A 23,494-nucleotide genomic window follows, 5' to 3' on the forward strand; every position below is an offset into this window, starting at 1 on the left:
TATATATATATATATTTAAACAAATTTAAATTTTAACAAACTTGTATATACGTAAAAAAGCAAATTTAAAATTAAAATAATTAAAAAATGTGCAAACATATAAAAGATTTAATTTTCGAACTAATCTACAATATCATTTAAATTCAGATAGCATAAGTAAATCAAGTGCAGAATCAAACCATGAAAATAAATTCACCAATTTAGCAAATTAAAATTAATATATATATTTTTTTTAACTGCATAAGTGAAAGACTGTTGAGCAGGCAGGAGACAGACTTATCAAGGGTAAGTTGCCTCCAAACCTAACTCTCCAATCATTCAATTCGTGTTTCGTCATTCATGCAGGCGAGGGTTAAAGTGAAGAATGTTCAAAAGAAATACCAATAAAGTGGTACCTTTTAAAATTAGCAATTAAAAATTACAGTTCTAAAAGGAAAATACCAATGAAGCCTTTTGAGAAATAATCAATGTAAAGTCAAGTATTAAATTAAACTTTAAAAAAAAAATAAAATTAAAAAAAAAATAAATTTTTCAGAAAAATTAATTCAGAAGTCAATACGTTTTAGAAACCCTTGTCTACAGAAACCTCCCCGACACGAATATGCATATCAATGAAAAGAAACTAAAAAGGAACTAGACATAATTTATATAAACCAATAAGAAACAAAAAAAAACTAATTCATAATTTAAATATATATATATATACATAAAAATATAATTCCATATCTAGAAAATACTTAAATACTACATAAAAATATTTAAAAAAATCAAGTAAATAGTAAGTTTTAATTCTAACTTACCTACTATGTTAGCGTTGGGGTCTGCAAAAGTTTTTCGAAAGTGATGTAAGTGTGTTCTTCAAATTATATAGATGGCGCTTATGTAAGTAAAGTTGAGTGCCAAGCTGCCATCTTTGTTTTATTAAAAATTTTTTGCAAAATTTAATATTAAAATATTTAAATATAAATCTAGAAAAAATTAAATATCCTAAAACTATGTAATTCAAGTTTTAATTTAAACTGATCATTTATTTATGGTAGGGAGTTAAGTAGCTGAGCCAATTAAGACATGTAAGTTTGCTTTGCAAATATCATAAAAAGAGTACTAATTGAAGAAAAGCAGATTTAAGTGGTTATTTTGAATTAATAAATGTAAACTGTTTGTAATGTGAAATGTGTGTTCTGTTGCAAAATTGTGTAAATATTGCAAATAATAACGTTAAGTGAAATTTTTTTTGTGTGAAAATTGCAAATAATTAAAAAGTAATTAAGTAAAACTGAAATGTTTTTAATTTTTTAATTTTTTTAAATAAGTTTTAAAGTAAAATTTAAAATTTAAAAAGTCTTAAAATGTCTTAAAAAATTCTTAAAAATTTATTTTTGAAATGAATTCCTTAAAAAACCTCTAATAAAATCCCAGAAATTTCCCAGAAATCTCCCAAAAATTCCCTAAAAAAGTTAATTAAAAGTAAAATTTAATGAAAGAAAATATTGAAATTTTAATGAACTTGATTTTAACTGGTATATCAAACTAAATACTGGCTAAAGTATGGAAAATTAGAAGAAGAAGTTTAAAATCTTCACTTAATTCGGGCTATAGCTGAGACTTTTGAAAAGAGTTGGCCCTTCATTAGTGAAAGGAAAGAATCCAGTATTGATTGAATATACATATTTACAAATTTATTTACAATAAAAATTTACAAGATAATTCCTTTACTCTTCTATAGCCTTCATTACCCTCCAGCTAAGGTTTAAGGTAATGTTATCATACCAAAAAGAGCCAAAAAATTATAAAGTAAAGTTAATGCCTGCCTTTTTAATATATAAATTAATAAATTTTTGTGGCACTTGGTTATCAACTTGAACATTAATTAGCTTTATTGTTTCTTTTACCTTTGCCTGCATGAATGACGAAACACGAATTGAATGATTGGAGAGTTAGGTTTGAAGGCAACTTCCCCTTGATAAGTCTGTCTCCTGCCTGCTCAACAGTCATTCACTTATGCATTTAAAAATTTTTTTTAGATTAATTTTAATTTGCTAAATTGGTGAATTTACCCTCCAGCTAAGGTTTAAGATAATGTTATCGTACCAAAAAGAGCCAAAAAATTATAAAGTAAAGTTAATGCCTGCCTTTTTAATATATAAATTAATAAATTTTGGTAGTACTTGGTTATGAACTTGAACATTAATTAGCTTTATTAATTAAATTTATTTTCATGGTTTGGTTTTGCACTTGATTTACTTATGCTATCTGAATTTAAATGTTATTGTAGATTAGTTCGAAAATTAAATCTTTTATATGCTTGCACATTTTTAAATTATTTTAACTTTAAATTTGATTTTTTACGTATATACATGTTTGTTAAAATTTAAATTTGTTTAAATTTAAATTTCATTCCTTGCAGCAATGGCGCAAAGAATTAATTAAATTTGTATTTAAATTAAATTTATTTAAATTCAATTTATTCTTATATATATATATATATATATATATATATATATATATATATATATATATATATATATATATATATATATATATATATATATATATTCGGAGCACAAACAAAGCTTCGCCGTTTGAAAAAATATAGCGCAACAGTAAATTGTGGTTAAAATTATCTGACGTTAAACGTCATATCGTACGGTTGGACATCTGCTAAGAACATAACTTTCAAATATTAGCAATTTTGTATCGACATTATATATCTGTTTTCGTGCGAAAATGTCGAGTTTTGAACCAAGTGAACGCTATTTGAGGGAACATTTGCTTTATTTCTTTAATTTGAAGAAATCTGCAGCTGATATGCAACCATTACTTGCAAAAGCATATAGTGAGGCTGCCTTAACTGAGAAGAGTTGTAGTGAGTCGTTTCAAAAGTTTCAGAACGGTGAATTTGACGTCGAAAGGAAACAATGGAGTGAAAGGATGAAAGTGTAGAAAGACGAGGAACTAAAAGCATTGTTTGGATGAAGATTCGTGCGAAAAGCAAGTAGAACTTACAAGGAAATTATGATGCATTTGAACTGAAGCACTCACTTTGAACGCCGTTTTTTACACGTCAAATGCTGCTTGCCAGTCATAAGCAAACGATGTTTTTGCATTGTTTATTCACTGGAGCTGAAAAATGGATCCACTAAGACACCCCAAAACAGAACAAATCCAGAAGAGACCACCTGGTCATGCTTCAAATTCTACAGCCAAGCCGAATATTCATGAAAAAAAATCTTGTGTATCTGGTGGGATCAATTTGGTGTCACGTATTACTATTTGCTCAACCGAAACAAAATCGTTACTGAAGCTCTCTACCGAATACGATTGATGAGATTGAGTCAAGCACTCAAAGGAAAATGCTCCCACTACTACTCCAGATATGACAAAATTATTCTCATTCATGGTAACGCTCATCCACCTGTTGCGGCTCCTTTCAAAACCAATTCGGAAATGCACAAATAAGAAGTTAACCCCTCCAGCTGTATTCACCAAACATTGCTCCTTTTGATTGTTATTTGATTCGATTGACGATGAATGGCCTGTCTGAGTAGCGCTTCACACCATATGAAGATACCAAAATTTGGGTTGATTTCCGGATAGCCTTGAAAGATGAAGCATTCTTCGGAAGTGGTATCTGCATGTTGCCAGAAAGATGGGAAAATTAGTGACTAGTGATAGACAATACTTTGAATAAAACATAACGTATTATTCTTTCACAATAAATGTCCTTTTTTTGATAAAAAAAACGGCGGAGTCATATTTGCGCATGTTATTTGTTAAATTTCGAATATACTAAATTTCTATATTGCATATGATTTTAAACGCATAGGCCTTGTTTCCGTACAGGCTTATAATAATAAACATTTCATTATAAAATAAATAATTTGCAAGGTTTTATGACTGAAAATTTATTAAGTAATGAAATAATACGAAACCTTAGAATGATATGATAACAAACATGAATTAAACGAACTGTATGCCCCTGCTTAATGAAGTGAAGTTTCATTCTTTTAAATATTACTTTGCCTGCTGTTAAATCTATTAGGAAATTTAAAGATGAAAAACGTCTTATTCACTCATTAACGCAAATGAACATTGGTGAAAACTCATTCATTTAAATTTTCCGCTGCGCTAGATATAGCTAAATAAAAGTTTTGCCTGAGAAAATAAATAATTAATTTAATCTTTATCTAAGTGTTAATTTTTATTATTTATTCCACATCATACGAAACTTATTTTCAGTTTACAGTAAAGAGAAGTATTCTACTTCGATTTAATTAATCTGAACACTTAAGCCATTAATTACGTTTCCAGTCTGGGAATCGTAAAAAGAGTGGAAGGAAGTAATGAAACGAGAAGAATCTTACTTATAGTTTTCAATTAATTTTTGCTTTCTCTTCATATGCCTTTCGATATATCGGTAATAAAATAAATAAAGAAATAGATAAACTTAGTCATTCGTATAAATTTCATTTTCTAATTCTCCCATTGGCAAATGTTATAATATCGTGTAACATTTTAGCAAAAACTCTGAATACACGAAAAATATGAATGTGTATAAGGTGTTCAATTTAAAAGACAACCGCGCATTAACACGCTTTCTCTCTCCCTCTTTCTCTCTATATATATTCTTTCGTTATATGTGATAGTTTGACAAATTAGCTTGTTGAGGGCTTTGAGAGGTTCGAATCCCTCGAACGGGCTGGCTGTAGAGGGTTTTTTCGTGGTTTTCTCCATGTGTAACGCTTAAAGGAGACAGTTTCCCTTAGAAAGTCCTCCACGAAGGAAAACCTTCCCTTAGGCAGATAGCCCTAGTGTGCTTTGCCATAATTAAATACACCACTGAGGGCTTTGAATTCTTTACTCACATAAAGACGATTATTATTTTACAGTCAGCATGTGTTGAACATATACAGTATTGAATAAATGGCTAAGTACTATTATGAACGTAAGTATGAGAGGAGGTATAGAGCCCTCGTGTTCTTTTTGGTAGCACACTACGTAGATGAAGCAGCAAATACTTGCTATGTCTTAAAGAATAAATACTGCAGAAGAAGGTTTTAAATAACTTTTTATTTGAACTAAAATGAACAGATGCAGTCACTTGGTGCTCACAATTCACCACCACTTGTGACTAACTCTGATTAACAGAAAAAAATGTAACAAATCTCTAATAAATTTAAAGGGTTAACGACTAGCTCCTTAACTTAACTAAACGCTAAATCGGCTGCACACAGCAAAGCCAACCTAGAAATATCAGTATAAACTGAAAGGGGTCTAACATCGAATCGGACCTAGCTCCGCTACTACTCCTCACAAACTCTTAAAACGCAGCTTAAATGCTGCTTCTGAAACACGTTTAGATTAGCACTTACGTCATTACAAATTTACATTTCGACAGGAAACTGAAATCAGGAGGGAAAGGAAAGTAAACCTAAAAATAATTGGTTAGAATAAAATAAAGTCCTTACAGAAGTACTTCAGAAAACATTTTATTGAGAGGAATGTAATTGATGCACATGCTCAAAAGACCTGCCAATATCTGTAATGCAGGCTTAAAACCTGTGCCATAGGGACTGACGCACATTTGCGAAAACACGTAACATTTTCAGAGTATCACCAGCAACAACTTCGAATCTGACGATTAGATCCATAGTCATTTCAACGGGGCAATCGTAGATTAGGCCTTTCATATGGCTCCACAAGAAAACGTCCAAACACGAGAAATCCGGCCAAGCTGTGGGGCCACCTCGACCAATCCATCGCCCTGTAAATTTCGCGGTTCGTATAACCAGCCATCGTCTCAGCAATCTATTACAGAAAACGCTTTTGGATGTGAGCACCGACACTTTTTATACCATTAACAATGCCACATAGCGGTTCACCATTTGCGTTCCGCATAGACTTTCTGTGGCAGACATTGCTTGTATAGCTGCGCTTTACCACTCTATAAAGTTTTGCCCACTTTTAAGGTTCACCCCTTATTTCTGCTTTAGATAAGATTGATTTTATACGTGAGGCTTAGATTTACTTAAAGGGACAAATTGTTTATGGCCACAATTATCTGATACAGGGAAGACTGGCATATGATTATCCAAGAAAGTATATTTTTACGAGTTTGCACTTTTCAAAACATGCTGCCCTATGTGTCTTATATGGCGCTGAATTATTGAAATCCTCTTCTACGAAACAATCATAGACGAGGAGAGTTAACAGGATAATGTGTGGCAAATCAATGCCTTGTTGTGGAAGAAAGAATATCAATTATCTCTCTAAATATTTGATGTCATGACTCTACCAGTAAAATGCGGTAAGTGTTTTGTCAAAAGGTCATATCTAAATATTAAAGCAACAGAGATCTTGAACTATTATTAGTTTAGATTATATTTTATAGAAACACGTAAAAGAAATTTATTTCATAAACTAAATGCGCACATTAGGAAAACTGAAGCGTATTACCTCTGCCATTTAGACTATAGAAAAGAAATGCTTTATAATGGCGCTAAGAACAGAGTTAAACGATTACGTCAAAAACATTGTGAAAACATCATCAAACGAAACATCTTTGGAAAGAAGAAAGGAAAGAGAAAATATCGCAGCTCTAAAATATCGTGGTGCAAAAGTATTGTCCTTGAAAATAAACGATTCATAAGCTTCACAATATTTTTTTACAGAATATCGTGATAAAAAGTAAAGCACTTGGAAATCAATACATGATGATAATATTGCAAATGTATTTTCATACTTCAGATGTTCTGAATGCTTATCCCGCTACCATTTCAACATTATAAAAGAGATAACTACTAGTACATTTTATAAAAATATTGATTAAATAATGATTGTAATTGCTAAATACATATTTAAAAAAAATTCTTTTAACAATTATACTTGGCAATAATTTTCTATTCGTTTTCAGCTTTTAAATACTCAAGGTTCCTTCTTGCTTTACAAGTAAAAATGTGTTAGTTAATACAAAAGTATAAAATATAGAGCTAAAAATATTCCTCATTCCTTCTTGCGCTCACAAATAATTATGGAAGCATGTCTATTAAAAAATTTAAATTCCAAAAACAAATGAGTGGCCTAGCAGTAAAATGGTTAAGCACTAGGGGTTCAGTCCAGGGTTCAAATGCTGGCAAAAAGGATCGTTCCATGGCCGTTTTTCTGGTTTCCTCCCCCCAAACGTAGCGTTTATACCAGCCAGTTGCCCTTCGAAATTCCTCCACGAACGCATCCATCCCTTTAGGCAGATAGCCTTCGAGCGTTTGTCAAAATGGCTTAATTACATTTATTTGCTTAATCAAAATAAATTAAACCAGAAACAAATGTCGCAATCTTGCAAAGAGAAACAAATGTCTGCGATCTGTCATGCTGCATTGTATAGGTACTTTATGTTTTAACTCATGTCTGCAGGCGATGCCGACAAAAAGCTCGGCCACTGAAACATTCAATATCTTCTTAAATACTCAACCAGCTAATTTATATTCTGGTGAAGTCTGCGAAAAGGAGACGTTATAGTAAAGATTTAAACATAAAATCATAACAATTCGTTAATTAACATAAGATACCCTATGCAATGATGTTTCTAATGTGTTTTTCTAATTATTTTGGGCAAACATACATAGCTATATTATAATAAATGAAGCCTGATACCTCTAATCCTAAACGATGGGCAAAAGTATTTGTTAACCAAATATCATGAAATAAAATTTTCAACTTTAATCCTCATAGAAAAGCTGTGTTTATGTTTTATGTTTCGTTGACCTCTGGAATACGCGCCGAGTGTGCTACCGTTACACCACGAAGGCATGCTGGAAGGATAGAGAAAATACCTTAAAGTAAACGTTAATATTCATTGTGTTTAATTCTTGACTAATATTTAATACTGATTCAATCGCTTAATGCAGTTCGTGTAACGAATATAAATGCTAATAGCAAAATTTTGTTTTATTTAGATTGAAATATTTTCTTGTTGTGTTGTTGTTGTTGTGACTTGTCTGACTGTAATATCAGAAGAGGACCACGACATTCATCGTAGCAAGGAGCAATCAGACACAGAATTACAATCATATTAGCAATTAGACACATGATCCCCTTCTTCGGGAGTAAGATAAATTCTGCATATTTTTTTCCTGCTTGAAATAAAAATTATTTGGAACCATCTGCTCCAAAATAAGGTTGTTCTTTGCCTAATTTGAAGTTTTGCATTGGTAGGTGCTCTTCTACTGAAAGATATCTTTGAGTATTCAGATTAGGGGAACATCATCAGTGAAGCAAGTTCCAGAAACATTATGAACAGTTCATAAACGAACTTTTACGTTTTCCTATTGAAACTGTTGTGAAGGTGTTATACATTTCTAGCTATATTTTTATTGAATTAGTTAAATTTCATTGCCATTTTGAAGGATATTTTTTCTGATCGATTAATTTTATCAAAATAGCTAGGAAGAAACGTGATCATATTAAACGACCGCTTACTACATTGCAGCATGAATAATTTTTTTTTAAATGTTATTGATAAAAGCATTTAGTATAGTGTTAAAACTGCCGTATATCGCTGATAGAATTTAGCTCTATATTTTCACATAGGATTAAACTCTATGGTATATGATAGGAGACCGATACTGAAAAATAGCATCTTTTAAGTAATATGCTGCTGTAATTTCTTTATTTGTAAAACAAAATGAAAGTACGAGAAAATTCAGAAGCTGTCAAACAGCACGAAATTCCGAATTTCGATTGGCGTAAGCTTCAGTTAGTAGACAGCAGCCAATAATTCATCAAAGAAGAACATGGTTTTTGGGTTTGGCAAACCATTTCTGTCAACGCGAGTGTAGTTGTTAACGACACAGTCTAGACAGGTTGTCCCGTTTTCTAGAGAGTTTAGAAGAATTGATTTTCCAGCCATTTATACGGTTTTGCAAATGTTAGGATATATCATTTGAAAATTTCCCGAAGCACTGAGAAATCTTTGATATTTTTGTAGCAGCCTATTTGAAACAAGTTAAAGGAAAATGTGTTCATAACAAATATGTTTATTTGTAATACGATAGTATAAGAGCTGCCAATAACTGCCACTTAACAGGGACTTATTTTAAATAAAAAATTGCCAAATGTTATGTGTATATAATATTAGGGTGCTAAGGCCAGAAAGGCTATTGGTCTCGAAATGGCATTTCGAGTCGAATCACTACAAACGAATCTATCCCTTTTCAAATTGTTGCCACCAAATATTATCGCCCTGTATTATATTTAAAGAAATTAAATTATCAAGAATGGGAAGAATAATGAAGAATTAAGGAATATCGAAGAAGAATAATGAAGAATTAAGGAATATCGAAGAAGAATAAGGAAGAATGCGAGAAGCATACATACATTCATGCATATTCTTCATTGTTTAATTTCTTTAAATATAATACGAGGTGATAATGTTTGGTAGTAACAATATTAAAAGTGATATGCCGTTTATAGTGATTCAACGCGAAATGCCGTTTCAAGAATAATACCCCATTCGGAACTACGGAACTAACGTCCTTTTTGAGATAGAAAAAAAAAAAAAAAAAAAAAAAAAAACTTGTAAAACTTGTTGTACGAGGGTCGATATAAAATGTTCAGGAGTGACATTAAAAATTAAATAAATTTAATAAAAACTAATGTTTTATTTTTTTAAGCTTCAGAAATTACAATAAAAATAAAGTAAATTTGGTCAAACTAATATTTTATTTTTGAACAGAATGTAATTTGCAGAGACCTTTTAATGTTATTTTCTTATTTATCCTGACAAATCGTCTCTTGACACTTGGCCGATTTTGCTTTTCAAACTTCGACTGAGATTTCGAATGATGTGCTCTTTTGCTTAAGTTTAAAGTCTTTTGCTTTGCAGTTACTTATCTTTACTTTTTTATTCTTTTTTAAAGATAATACTTTTCATGACAAATTACCAGTAAAACTTATAAAAATAATTTATTAATGACCTTTGTTAGTTAACTATATCAGTTTGAAATTCGATTAAGTACTATAAATTTCATTAATTTTCTAAATTTAAGTTCCCATTTTACATTTTCAGCAAATATTTATTACCTAATAAAAAATATGAAAGTAAAAAACTATCCTTCTTTACATCTTGCGCTCACAAATCATCATGCAAGTTTTTACATTTATTAAACAATTATTACATTTTACAGTTATTAAAGTCTGAAAAACGCATGTCTGCGATGTTATTGTGATGGGATGATTTATAGGTACTTTATTTTTTACCACGATATTTTCGTCGACAATGTTTTTAAATTGCGAAGTTTTTGATTGGCTTTATTTTCGACGACGATATTTTGTGCCACGATGTTTTAGAACTGCGACGTTTTCTCTTTGCTTTATTTTCTCCCACGATGTTTTGTACCATGACGTTTTCGCCTTGCGTTGTTTTTCCGCGATGTTTTCGGCGGACACCGCACCGTCGGGACTATGTCTGAATGTCTTAATTTCTGATGTGTTAGCTTTTTGGAGGCCTAAACGGGGTTTATCATTTGGGGGTGAATGTGCTCATACTTAATTATGAAGCTCGAGGGGGTACGTCGAAATGGAGATGATGAATTCCCAAGAACAGCATATAATCTGGATTTGTTTTGCACATTTGCTTTTGCATCCAAGCGAAAATTTTTAAAGGCTGGTAAGAAATTTCCTTTCTTTCCGCAACTGAAATTTAATGTACATGTAAATTTTTAAATGTGCTTTTATTCCATATGAAAACTTTTGATCTCATTTACATTTCCCCTTCCAATAATTTAATTCCAATTATTATTTATTTATCAATTTTTTATATTTAGAAAACCCATCCTTGTTTATATTAAAGATATAATTTTAAAAAAGTAGTAAGAATATTGAAAGATTTTGTCTATTTGTAAGTTTGAGGGCTTTATGTAAAATAATTTGTCGAAAAATGCAAACTTAGGAAACGCAATTTAAAGAACTCTCTAAATTAGAGAAACTCTCTAAATGGTTATTAAGTCATTTCACATTTCTTAAATATTTTTATAACTGAATTTCAGTACATATGTATCTAAAGTAAAATCTATTACCATTCAACTGCTATATAAATCTAAATTACGAGCTTTAATTTGAAACATTATTTGATCGTAAATATTGCAAGAAAAATCATAAAATAGAAGCAGTACCAATTTTTTTCGATTTTGTTTTGTAGAAGACATTCGATACACTTTTAATCTATAAATTATTTATAATATATTTTCTAGAACATCTATAATAAATATTAATAATATTAATTGTTATTTTATTCATCTTGTGAAAAAAGTAAAATTTGAAATTTGAACAGATATCAGCAGCATATGTGACTTCTTCATTTTAGCCATTTGGTCTCGTATAAAAATTATATTTTTAATAAATTTAGGAGTATTTTAATTAATTAAAAGGTTTAACGTTTGTTCTGTCACGATTTCCAATACTGCGACAGTCAGGACACTGCGACAGTATCACTTTCATAAAGGCCTCTCTTTTTGTTCATGTTTAATAGCAAATAATATCCGTTTTTGAAGAAAAACCTAATAAAGTTGACTTAACATAGAATTAACACATAAAACTATTATTGAACTGAATGTTAAAAGGAAAAAAATAAAAGAAACCTGCCAATTCAAAAGTGAAAAAAAAATTCCCTCTGAACTTCACTTAATATTTAAACAAATGAGTTTATACACATAAACAGAATTTGCTGATAGCAGTCTTACCTTATTAAATTCCTCTTCTACACTGAATTTTAATAAGCAAAGGAAATGATTAAGAAGTAAAAGAAAATAAGCCCTGACTGATAATGCACATATTAAGTGGGTGTGGTATTTGAAGACCTGTCAAAATTCTTAAAAGCCTTTTTATACCATTTATTGTCCTCAGATCGTTTGAAAATTTGTAATAAGGATATTAAGTGTTATTTTAGAAAAAAAATTATAATTTCATCAATTTCGGAGTACCAAGTTCCCTTAAAAAAAATAGGCGACACTGAAAACTTGTATTAGAGTACCGAAGCACAAAACCTTCTTGTTGCATTCTCGTGTGCATGGGTTAAAATATAAACAAACATTTGTGGTAACATATATTAATTTCTTTCCTTCATAAGGGAACAAATTACTGTTCACTTTGTAATATTGTAACAAATTTAGTAGTCTTTGAAAGCTAGAATACTTACGAAATAAGTAGCGATGAGTTCGGGCACTTAAATGAAAAGTCAAAATAAGTGTTACATTACCCTTTATTCCAACTCAAGAAGATTCACGAATTCCCTTTTTTTGGGCTTACAATAAGCCTCCACTTGGGTTTTAACGTAAGATAGAAATTAAGAAACTAAATGCTAATTAAACTAAAATCAGCAGAAGCTGCACAGAAATAACTAACAAAATTGGCCTTTATTAAAGGTCACCGGCGAATAAATTAGTCGTAAGATTTAAAGCAACCACGTGGCTAAAAAGCAGAGCACGTTCTACTAAGAGCTTCAACCTAAATACTGGTTTCTACCTCATTTATATAAAACGCTATTCTGAAAGCTCATTCTGCTAAAGAATTGTAGGTGGGAAACAACAGAATAAAGGAAAGGTTTGTATCAAAATAAAAATAACTATTAGGAAATTAAACTAAACCCCAAAAACTTGATAACACTTTACTTTTTCCATTGTAATTTTATGATTTTCTTTACGTCTAATTGGATTACACGATTTTGAAAGGAGATTATTGTGAATTTTTGTGCTTGCGTAAATAAAATTTCTTTAAACTAAGTCTTTTGAAAATTTAAATCGATTCTCATGAAGTAAAAAAGGCCTTCTTTATATGCATTCAAAAGAAGGATTAAAGGTTTTCGTCGAATTTCAGGAGGTACTAAATATTTAAGCAATTTAAAGTAAAAGAAATTGCAAATTAAGGGCACTATATGCTAATATAAATTATATGGCTTCTGAGCCTCCAGCTGTTAATTACTGTGCTAACAAGTTTGCATTAACATTGGAAATAAAAAATAAAAAACATAAAAAAAGCAAATAAAAAAACCAAAAACGATTAAAATATTTAAAAATATTCTTCGGTATTACAGTGATATCAAATTATTTGTCATTTAGCTTTTCAGTGGAGGAGTCATTTATTAAAAATGCTGAAATTCATTAAATACTACAGCATCTAGTATCCCAGTATAAATCTCTCTTATAATTAAAAAAAAAAAAAAAAAATTAGAGGGATCTTTAACCTTTCCGAAGGGTTAAAACTATTATTTAAGGTATTCACATAGCTTTAGACAAAGCGCATTACTTAGATTCATGAGCACAGTAAATGTTTCCTTCCCTTTCAGTTTCATGTAAATGTTACATTGTTTCTGTTTGCAGAGTCCATTTCTCCTCAATCACGTAGATTTGCATCTAGAAGTTTAAACCACCGTTTATTTGAGGTCAGTTTCCAACCATATGTAACGCATTACGAAGATTGCAGTGCAGCATTACTGTTTGGATATGAAGCTACTGGAAACGTTATCTGCTATATATTATGCTGTCAGCGTCACTTCATATACTGAATGGATGAATGCAGCTTTGTAGTACTGAATCATACTTCATTAAAAATTCTTCCTATTCCTTTAGTTTTCTACATTATCACTACTGGCATATATTGTGCCTATTACTATTCAGTTTCTTTCGGCGATAATGTCGAAATTAATTTCTGGCGTATATTGTGCCTATTACTATTCAGATTCTTTCGGCGATAAAGATGAAATTAATTTAACTAGCAATTAATAAAACATGTCTTTAAATACGTCTGTAAATTTATTAGAAATTTCACGAAATTTGCATTTCATAAGAAGAAATTTAAATTACACATAAAGCAAATGCAAACGTTTGACACGGATTTCGATTCGGTATTGAAAAAGTAGAAATACATTAAATAAAATAAATGACGTTTGAAATAAAAGCTGTTAAGTTTATTCTAAGTTCAATGAAAATTTTATCTGTCATCCGTGCGTTAGGAAATAATCTGACTAACACTGAATTTTTTTAAGTCAGCTGGTGATTTTCTAATTAAAATTTTTAAGCACATTTTGTTTCAATAAAATTAAAATGAAACATACTGATACATACTGATATTTTTCAATTAAACATACTAATTAACATCCTTTTTACTTTATTGCGATAAGTAAAGGTAGTCATTGTAATCATGAAACATTTCAGGTATCCTATTTAAAAAGAAATATTCATTTTGAACGTTCCCGAATCCACTTTGGACGATAATTTTGCGTACTGTCTGTACGTATGGACAGAATAAAAAATGGATTCAAAAGGGAGTTTTTTACGTCTGCACATACGTATAAATCTCGGATAAATAATTACATACCTTGTTTGTTGTAATCAGGCAGCAACCTAATCCACACATATATATAGTATACACATACAGGCGCCCCTTTATCCGGCTTAAAATTCCTTCCTCGGCGTTTAATTTGCAATCGTTGATCGTAGTCCTACTCTTACTTCCAGCTACAGAAAAGTTTTAAATGGTGAAAGTATACAAGTCTTGGCAATATTGTATTTACAAAAAATTTCGACAAATAACGAAATCTGACTTTTAATGTGATTTCTTGACTTATATTTGGGAAAGTTTTATACTCATTATGAAAACGACAAATCTAGACTTTGTTTGACTAACAAACTACCAAAATTCAGTGGAATATTTAATTTTAAATTTTTTGATGTCATTTTCAACTTGGCTTGAGAAATCCGTTAATTAAGTTAGAATAATTCGAGTTAATATGTTTAAATGAAATGCAGCCAAAAATATGTATAATTTAGAAGGCCGTACAAGGAATTCATGCGGTCATATATTTTCTTTTAAATTTCTTTCCACGAAAATTTGAGCTTGTCCACTTTAGATAACAATTAGAAAATTTCATAAAATGACAATAAAATTTGACATCCATGATATCAACATTTATTTGTTCAAATAAAATAAAGAGAGCTTGTGAAAGTGTATGCTTTTGAACAATCGTTAACTCCTGCTCATAAATTCTTTTGGACTTCGGGAATTATTCGAACCAATTTCGAGTTCATTTTACTACGAAAACACGAAATGAAACCAAAACTAATTAAAGGTTTTATTAATCGTCATTCTAAAACATAATTTTCAAAAGTGATTCAACTGTTACCCTCGAAGATGTCGTGGTTTCTGGTTAAGTACTGTAAAAGAGAAAGATGTATAGTAGAGTTAAATATGTTATAAATGAATTCACAAAACGTTTGCTTGAGAAAATACTTCCGAGTGTTAAAAATTTTAAGCCTTGAAAAGTGTTCACTTCCACGCCTATCGAATTAATTTTCACCTTTTCGTTGCCCTGCGTTAACAACACGCTTTTTCAGATTTATCGTTCGTAGAATTCGGTCGCTAAAAGCGTAGCTGACCTGCAACGTTTGTAATTCTTATTCTAAAGCTTATCTGTATTGCTGAATTATTACTAAATGTTTACGTGTGAATGTTATATTATTAAATGTATTCAGTTTGGTTTAAATAGACCGAGAGTAGTTGAATTTCTTAAGGATATTTAAAATCGAAACTACGTCATTCATTTCGGCGCCATTCTAACACAGGAACGTAAACAATTTTTGGAGGCACCGGCGAGATTGGGAATTCGTCAGCAGTTCAAGTACAGATAACTGCTTTTTTTTCGATTTACATCTGAATTTGATCCTTGAAGTTATATATATTTTGTATTGATTTTCATTTTGAACTTGAATACTTCGATTACTTATTATGGAACAAGCTACTGTAATTAGATTGCGTGGTAGGGCAAAAGCGGCCTTCACAAGGCTTCAAAATAGTATTACTTCCGATTTATCTAAAAATGAAGTAATTTTGCATCTGGAGCGCTTGGAAAGGATTTATTCAGATATTGATAAATTTGATGCCCAATTACCTGAAGAGCAATCAGAAATTGAAGATTTTGAATCGAAGTATTTTAGTGTGAAACTTCAGTATCAAATGTTTTTAGATTTATTAAATGTGGCTAATGTTCCAAATGTTCAGAAAATTCTAATATTAGTAACTTTAAGTTACCAAAGTTGAATATTCCTATTTTTTCGGGTTTAATGACTGGATGAATTTTAAAGATTTGTTTGTTGCAACAGTGCATAATACTTCTTTATCGAATATACAGAAATTTCAGTATGTGATCGGATCACTTGCTGATGAACCAGCTTCTATAATTAAACATATTCCGTTATCAAATAATTCTTATGAAGAAGCATGGGCAAAATTGCTCGTTAGGTACGATAAAAAGAAACAAATTGTACAATCGTTAATTAAAACATTTCTGGATCAAAAATGTATATCACAGGTTGATAATGTTAATTTGCGGAAATTAGCTGATATTTCAGATGAAGTTATCAGAGGTTTGAAAGCTCTTGGTAACAAAGCAACTTCTAGGGATCCATAGTTAATATTTATGTGTCTTCAAAAGGTAGATTCAGAAACTAGAAAATTATGGGCACAGAAAACAGCGGAAGATGATTTTCCTACATTGGAATCATTTTTTGAATTTTTTAATTTAAGGTGTTCTTCTCACGAAATTATCATAAATAAAGAAGCGGAAGCTAAAGTTGTTCATAAAAATAGTAATGTTAGTTCTAAAACGTTCGAGCCATTCTAACACAGGAACGTAAACAAAAAGTAAAATTTTTGAAGTTAGAACATGAGGCGATAATTGAACGTGTTTCGCAGAATTATACATAGCTTACTGTTGTCCAACCTTTTTTGACCCATTGGTTTTACGGTATATATCAGTAGTATGACACTCACCATTTGAAATATTTAAGAGCTACTATAGTTTATATAAAAGAATAATTATTAAGTAATAGAATTAATTTACATGACATAATGTTTTGACATTGTATTTCGTGAAATAAGACATAATACTAAGGAATAGGAGGTAGCGTTCTTGTTTGTAAGCAATTGCAAAGATATTTATTGGTATTTCAGTATGTGTACTTTGTTCAAAGTCATAATATTTCACAGTAATAATTCTGTGAATCAAAGTAATCAATTGAAAATAATAATTTATATAAATATGAGGGAGCAAAAGAATAATATATTCTATTATATGTTACAGTTTTCAAGGATGGAAATGCTTCTCTATAAACCAAATTAAACAAATTATTATCTACTGTTATTATTTACTTAAAAATAACATAAAATTAGTGCCCAGATAGCTCTTTCATTATTTTTATCCTGATATCAGGTACTTTTCACTAGATTTTCTTAATATCATTAAAATCTATTAGTAAAATAAAAAAAAAAATTCCGTCTAAAACTACAAATATAAGCCCCAAGGCCCTGGTACGTTTCTCTTAGCAACAAATTCGCAGATTATTATCATAAAAAATGAGATGGCACAGACATAAATTTCATCGAGATACAAGCATTTTTATGTTGGATAAATAGTAATAGATTTAAATCTTTTTCGGTATTTAAATTGTATAAAATAAAATTTTTTAAATGTATATTATTTTCGATTACCAAAATCCATAAAAGGTGTCTATTTTGATAACATACGTTTCCGAGTGTATTTTCTATTAAAACAGGTAGTATATTTTTTACATTTTGAACATTCTATCTTAAGATTCCATAAATATATGTCCTCATTTAATACATGCAAAAGAGCACTTCCTGGCAAACTTTTAAAAGGTTACGTTTTAGTCAGATTTTAAATTCTTCATAAGCATAGTTTCCTTGAATATTATATATATATATATATATATATATATATATATATATATATATATTTATATATATATTTATATATATATTTATATATATATAATATTCATTATAGGATTAACCCTGGGAAAATATACATTGAAAAGAAAGAACTTCAAACCTAGGGCACTCTTGTGTCGCGAATCAGTTCTTTAAATATTGACAAGCAGAAACGAAACAATCAAACAAAACAATTAATCAAACGGGCCCATAGCATGCAATAAATTCTTTCTTTCTGCTACCATTTGGAATGGGAATCAAAGCGGTAACGTCAGAATTAATTGAGAAGTCTCTGATAGAAAACAGAATAACTCCTTTAGATTCTTACAAGTACATTGTTTTGAATGAATTACCAAAGAATATGATCTAACCTATTGCATGCCTCTTTATATTAATAACTGATACACATAAATTCATTCAGATATATAATACATTCACATAGTACATAAAATTAATATATGAATTGAACAAACTGAGTAAAGAATTATTATCTGATGATCATCAAATTACAGATTTTCGATTTAAATTTTTATTACCTTATCTCGACTTGATTTTTAATATGTGTTTATCAGTAACACAGGTTGTTTCATATTAAATGGGCAAAAAGAATACATACTTGTGAACTCTGCAATTGGATAAATAAAATTTACTTAATTCTGGTAACTGTAAATTGTTGTCACTGTCACATTTACGGTTGTAAGTTGGATAAATCAAATGGGTAAATGAAATTTACAGTCAAACTGTAGTTATCCAAGTTCCTATAGATATTCTAGATGTGCCCCTCTGGAGACACGGCAGATATATATGCGGCACTCCTGGGAAATTAGAGCCACGAGCATTTTATCTATAACAAAAACCCATCTGAAAAACTCACAAGGAGGTATATCTGGATATCTCGGTGGCCAACAAAGGAATCGCATATCGTTTGACCCAGCATGACCACTCTAGCGATGAGGAAGACTGTTATGCAGGTACTGGAGTACGTTTTTACGCCAATGCGAGGGAGCAATAGCTTGCTACAGAATGATAAATGCAACCCGTTGATCGATTTTTCTACAAAGGAAAAAGACCAAAAGCACGACTGCCGCAAATGTTGCAGTGATCTTTCACCTTTGGAGAATCACGGTCATGTTTATAGAGACATTAGGTTGATTAGAAAAGCGGGAGAGATGAAAAATTAGCAGCACCTTCGCCGGGAATCGAACCATGCAACTCTAGAATACCGGCCCAGCGTGCAGGATCACTACAGCACGAAGGCTCGCCAGGAAGATAGGAGAAATACCTTAAATACTTTCCCTTTAAAGGGCGACTGGGCATTTTGGGGAACCCAGTCACCAAATCCTGTCCTGGGAGGGGAGAAATATCACCCAAAACCCTTTTAGTTTGGACGCCACTGTAGAGACATCAGGATTTTTTGGAAGGTGGAGAGATGAAAAATTAGCAACGCCTTCGCCGGGAATCGAACCATGGGCCGCTAAAATACCGGCTCAGTGTGCTGACCACTACACCACGACGGTACGCTAGGAAAGCAGGAGAAATACCTTATATGTTCTAATACATCATGTGAATTTTCCGTGTCCTAGATCGTAAATTATGGCGATTAATTTTGGCAGAAAGGTGGAAGGTTCCTTCATCCTTAAGCATAAGTCTGTTCGCGGTATTTTCTACATCAAGCATATCTTGCAAATTCTCACAGAAACATTTACACAATGGCAATGTTTAATGCCTTCGCCATCTGAAAAGTATATGGCCGGTATTGTAGACGTTTCCATATCGCACGCCACAACGTCACGTTCTGCCCACTGAGTTCGGAACTTGCACCACGCTTTGATTTTTTGGGATGTGTTAAAATCAATGTTGACGCGTTGATTTGATATGTTCATTTGTATTGATTTTTAAACTTTGGCATTAATACAAGTAAGCGAAAAAAGTTTGGATTTAAATTTACATCTTAGAGTCCTATAATTTTACACTTTAATTCATTTACATCTTTCATTCTATTGTTTTCACAGAGCATTTTATTGCTACACAACGTCACAATCCCTTATTCTCTTATATGCTATTTAGTAGACAATATTCATTATTTTATAAAAATGTTGAGAAATGAGTGTATCAATAGAAAGACGAAAATAATTTTCTTACTGGAAATAAACATCATACACAGTTTCAATTTTACTCTATCTCAGATTCTTAAATGACTTTATACATTTTTGCGCAAATTAACAATCCATACATTAATAATTGGCGAATATCTATTTTCCCACAATAAAAAAAATAAGATAACGAATTTAAAAACAACGAATTTGGATTACTACTCAGTTTCAGGTAGAAAATTATTTTTCTACTTGAATAATATCAATTGCAATTACAACAACAAACACAATGTATTAAAATATAAAGCAAAAATTACTTATCTAGCTTAAGATCACGATTTTCCGGAGTTTAGAGATGAACAAACTATCAATATTTTAATTTAAGTATTTATTAGCATGCCAAAAGAAAAAATGAAAAGTCTAATTTAATGCACAAAAATGATGTTTAAAATATAATTTGCGGTAAGTAAAATAGTACAAATTAAACATACAAAAAAGATACGTAAAACGTCACACATAATATAGAATTTATTACTTTTGTTTTCCTCTCTATACAGATGACTGTTTTTACTGAAACAAATTAGAGAATTGCACATACTCGGTATCACGCTCCTCGGAATTGCGCACCAGCCATGACCTCGAGTCTCCAGTAACACTTAAAAATTCAAAATACCCTTTAACAAGGAAAAAAAAAAAAAAAAAAAAAAAAAAAAAAAAAATTACTGTTTAAAAATAAGCTGTTTTAAAAATAAACAGCAAATAGAGAATAAGTGACCAAGAGAGATATATCTTCCAGCCTCACTTATTCGAGTTAAGAAAAATTATTTACAATAATGACCCTACAAAAAGTCAGGTTATCAGAATACTATCATTTCCCAGCAAAACCACCAAACATAACGAGCACCCAGTATTTCACTTTAGCTATTAAAAATATGTCTTCGGCTTTTTTAGAATATACCTGTGTCCGAATCTTCGAAGTGTAAACCGTTTTTCACTTTCAAATGCTAATGTTTGTTCGGCCTCGAGACAGCTGAATGAACTCTTTCCAACAGTCGGATCACAAATGCGGGAATCGTGCCTCAACGAAGCACCAGATATCGCTGCTATCTATATCTACGGTAGGAACTCTCCAAGTAAACACATCTTTTCTTGGTAGACCACATGAAGCTTTCGTCTAATGGAAGTGCAATCTGAAATCATTCTTTTGCAAACTATTTTTCAATTATTTTTTTTACAGATGTATTTCAGTGTTCGGAGGTCCTCACCTGTCGATGGCCGAGCGTTATGGGAATCGTGCCTCAACGAAGCACCAGATGTCGCTATCTTTATCTACTTTAGAAACTCTCCAGGTAAACACATCTTCACTTGTTTCGGGAAGTCCGACAGAAGCGGTCTAACGAAACGCTCGCGAAGGAGCTACAATTAGACGCTTACTGGTCGCGCGTAAGCAATCGGACCTGGACTTATGTAAAGTGTCCGCACGTAGGTGGTCAGCTGTATCCTTTACTTCTCATGCTGGAACCAGTGTTGTGATTCCTTTCCTAAACATATTTAGTCCATCTGTACGTACTCATCTCGTTTATCGTTTCTTCTGTGAATCAGAAATAAAACCTGATACTTTGAACAGTGGGTGTGATCTCTGTTTAATGATAAGACGTCACCCCCACACAAATGATGAGGGCAGAATAATTGTTTTAATTATTTCTACAAATGACACGGCTGCTCTCCTTTCAACCACTCTGAACATACTTATCTGCCCCTTTCACATAAATAAATGTCCATTACCCATTCTCCATCTTTTCCCTTTCGCCCTAAATTCGTATAGACTTATTCGTATAGATTCGAGTAGCATCCGACTCCAAAGGAGTGATATCTCAGCTCCCTCTAATGCCAAAATCGCACCAACCTCAAAGAAGCGACTTCTCACTCTAGTAAAAAGAGGTCCCTTCTCACACAAAAAAAGGAGTGACTCTTTCTTCGTTCGCTCTTCTCGATAAAGCTCGGGTGAAACCACACACATTACAAGGAGTTATAATACTCTGCTCACTCCTTGATGGTGCGATTTTTATGTATTTATTTTATTTTCAAACTGAAAATTGGTATTTGCTGTATAATTATATAATATAAATATAATATAAAATATGAAATAATAATAATATAAAATATTTTACAATACTTTTTAACATGCTATTGTGATTTTAAATATCTGACATATACATCTGTTTTAGATTTGCTACCTATGTACTTGAAAAACATTTATTGGTGATGAAGAAGATTATGAATCAAAGTAGGCCATCACTGAAATAAAAAGCACAGTTTAAAGACAGTCATATGTTCATTGTTTAGACATATCATTTTTCTTTCCAAATTTAATGAAATATATATTTCAAAAAATTACATCCACATTAAAATATTGGAAATTCGGTGTCATGTTACAATACTTAACATTCTGAAATACTTAAAACTATCAATATCTCACAGTACTTCTGATATGAAATTACTTTGAATACATAGAATATATTTTATTTTACAGAAACAGGGTTTTTGCCTTTATCTATGTGTAGTAAGTAATAAAAATAAGAAAATCAATGCAACTTATACATAAAAACTGGAATAGCAAATTCGGACTGAAAACTTGGTTTTTGAATAAAAAGTAAAGCCTTTCAAGTACTGAAAACTTTGAATAAATTGTTCGGAAATTTTCAAAATTTGATTTGAGAAATCAAAAATGCTTAGTTTATAAGGTATTGCTCCCGCCTTCTTGGCATGCGTTCGTGGTGTGGTGGTCTGCACGCTGTATTACAGAGGTTCACGGTTCGATTCTCGGCGAAGGCGGTTGCATATTTTCATCTTGTCTGTTTCCAAAAAAATACCTAATGTCTCTACAAGTTTCATAAAAGAAATTTAAAAATCATATATATACATTCTGAATTTTGTATACATATTTTAATTAAAAAAACAAATTACGATTATTCATAGCTTTCATTCAGAAGATTATAACATGCAATCATGTAAGCTAAATTTTCCAATAAATAATCATAATAGTCGAAAATTAATTTATTAAAAATATTTCTTGAAAAGTTTTATAATCATGAAAATTTGAATGTGTTAAAAAAGCTGATCATATATTATACGTGTCAGTATACCTGTATTTTACTTCCTAAAATGCTACTTATAAACGAATATTTTAATACAATTTGTGAATTGATGTTACTGGTAGTTTGTCTACTTGAGCATAATATGCATAAAAAAATAGAATAATAAATTTCAATATACATTGAAATAAGAAAAAAAAAGTGAATTTAATTTCTCTTGCATGAACATTATTCAGCTTTTTTTGCAATGTATTCAAATGTATGAGATTCAGAAAATAAGTAACCATAAAATACACTCATGCTATTGTTTTTAAGTTCATATATTGCATAAAATCTTGAGAAAGAAATGCTTCTATTTCTTATTACAAAATTATGAAGAGCTTTGTCTCATATGCAAAGAATAAAGTAAATTTTAAAGTTAAATAATATGGATTAGCTCACATGTGTAAGATAAAAATTCATTTTTCATAATTCTGCCGAAAATTTTTACGTATTTTATTTATTGATTAAATCTAAATAGGAATCATTAAC

This window comes from Stegodyphus dumicola, chromosome 6 (genome assembly GCF_044657685.1).
Source record: "Stegodyphus dumicola isolate Sdum_Otavi_A_Nest chromosome 6, ASM4465768v1".
NCBI classification, from domain to species: domain Eukaryota; kingdom Metazoa; phylum Arthropoda; class Arachnida; order Araneae; family Eresidae; genus Stegodyphus; species Stegodyphus dumicola.